Source organism: Symsagittifera roscoffensis, chromosome 5 (assembly GCF_963678635.1).
Source record: "Symsagittifera roscoffensis chromosome 5, txSymRosc1.1, whole genome shotgun sequence".
Classification (NCBI taxonomy): Eukaryota; Metazoa; Xenacoelomorpha; order Acoela; family Convolutidae; genus Symsagittifera; species Symsagittifera roscoffensis.
The window spans coordinates 52,283,054-52,285,265 of record NC_087066.1 but is presented as its reverse complement, the minus strand read 5'-3'; positions in this window follow the sequence as shown (position 1 = coordinate 52,285,265).

Genomic DNA, 2,212 nt, shown 5'->3' with positions numbered 1-2,212 from the left:
GTCTCTAGTTTTCCTCGTTTGTTCGTAGGAAAAAACACTTCTCTTGAAATTTGTTTCCGTCCATCTTTTTTGCTTGCCAGTCCTCTCTAGCTTTCCTCATTTGTTCGTATGAGCGTAGTTACGTCTTCAAAGTTGGCTCAATCTGGCTTTTTTGCCGTATGCTAGTTGTTCAGCTTTCTACATTTGATCATAGGAGCAACATTCCTCTTGAAATTTGGTTCCGTTCAGCTTTTCTCCTGCCTGCTAGTCGCCTGTAGCTTTCCAAGATGGTTCATTGGAGCAAATATCTTGAAAACTGGTTCCGTCCAGCTTTCTGGTTTGCTAATCGTCTCTAGCTCTCCTCATTTTTTTGAGAGCAAACATTCCTCCTGAAAGTTGGTTCCGATCTGCTTTCTCCCCGCTTGCCAGTCGTTGCAACTATGCAACTAAAATTAGGGCCATATTAAAAATCACATATTGAAAGATTTTTGTTTATGAATTTTTTCACAAAATTTCGCTGAAAACGTTGATTTTACTTATTAATTGTGAAGAAAGTTAGCACAAGAACACTTTTGTTACCGCTGGAATTCAAATCTTAAAAGATCCCTTTAAATTTGTAGTTTGTGGTAAACACTTCTCCTCAAGTGAATTCCGCTCACCACAACACCGAGGAAGATTTGCTCACAAGATTATCCTGCTCACAAAATGTAAATAAACATTGTGAACTTTTTTTAATTTAGGTTTCGGATGGTCAAAACTGAAATTGTTACCACCCTCCTTATAGTTTTTAGCTAAAATAATCAATTTTATACAGATTTTATGAAAATTGTATACAGCTTATCTACAGTTTTTATACAGATTACCTACGTATTTGTTACAGGTTGGTTTTTGTGCAGTTTCTCTATATATTATAATCAAATTATATACAGACTATATAGAGATGTACAAATGTTTTATACACAAGGAAATTGATTATTGTGGCACTAAAATCCGTTTACTTTTGGTAAAAAGAATCGGCTGTATTTGTATAGACTCGATTATCTTAGAAAAGCGAACATTTGGCCCCAACACCTGACCTTCTCCATGATCCAAGAGGGAATTTACTGCCGCTTTTGCTGTGCTTCTCTGGCTAGCATGTTGCCATCAGAATTTCTGACTGCACTGATGACAGTGAAACACAAGCTGTCAGCGGCTAAAGCTAACAGCACTGCTCTTCAGGGACCTTCGCTAGATCTGCCTCAGTCGATAAATCACATTCGGAACTTGCGTCAACCTGAAAGACGCGATGAAGGCAGTGGCCTCTGCAAAAAAATTTACTCTGACGCTGCAAAGCTTTGTAATGTTGAGATGGAGGGCCGAAGAGGCAGACCTCCCATAGCCTCATCGGCTTTTGACCAAGTCTGAAAGACCGTTTTCCTGCCCTTTCTTGACTTTTTCCCGATGAACCTCAAAGAAAGCTTGATTGGTGAAACTTTTTTTGTATCCAAGTGTGGAAGCTGCTACCTCGTTGGATAACTGAGAAAAATGCAAAGGCGGAAGACTTTGATGACCTAGTCCAATTATGCGAATGCGTACTTCCAGTTGGTCATTTCAGCAGCGAGTTCGAAGTTTGGAAATCTTCCCCTCTTGTTGCCTGTTTTGAGTGTTAAACATTAGAGCAGCTCAGCTTGAAATGAAATATTCCCAGTTAAGGGATATAAAATTTGATGGTTTTGAGTAGAAAACAAATGCACGCAAACCAATTATTTATTGACGGGTCATATTTTCATTTATAACATTGTAAGACATTGGTTTAAGTTTTTTTGCGAGAACTGCTTATTGTATTGCCTCTGTTTTAATTCCTTACATCAATTTTTGTTTTATATAAGCGCTGTACTTAATTTTTGTTTTTTTTTTGTATCTGTTATATATTTTACATGGCGAATCAAGCAGAAACAGGGCTGATTGCCGTGCTCCTGTTGAAAGACATGGTGCTCTGTACAGTTAAAGTCACCAGAATTGCAGAGGATGTGTGTGCTGAGGCTTCAAAGTGTACCTTTTTGTTAACCGGGAAAATGAAAGCATTGTTGAAAGAAGGAGTCTTGAGCAGCCCCGTTGGATAACTGAGAAAAATGCAAAGGCGGAAGACTTTGATGACCTAGTCCAATTATGCGAATGCGCACTTTCAGTTGGTGATTTCCCCAGCGAGTTCGAAGTTTGCAAATCTTCCCCTTGTACATCGATACGCCAGAAA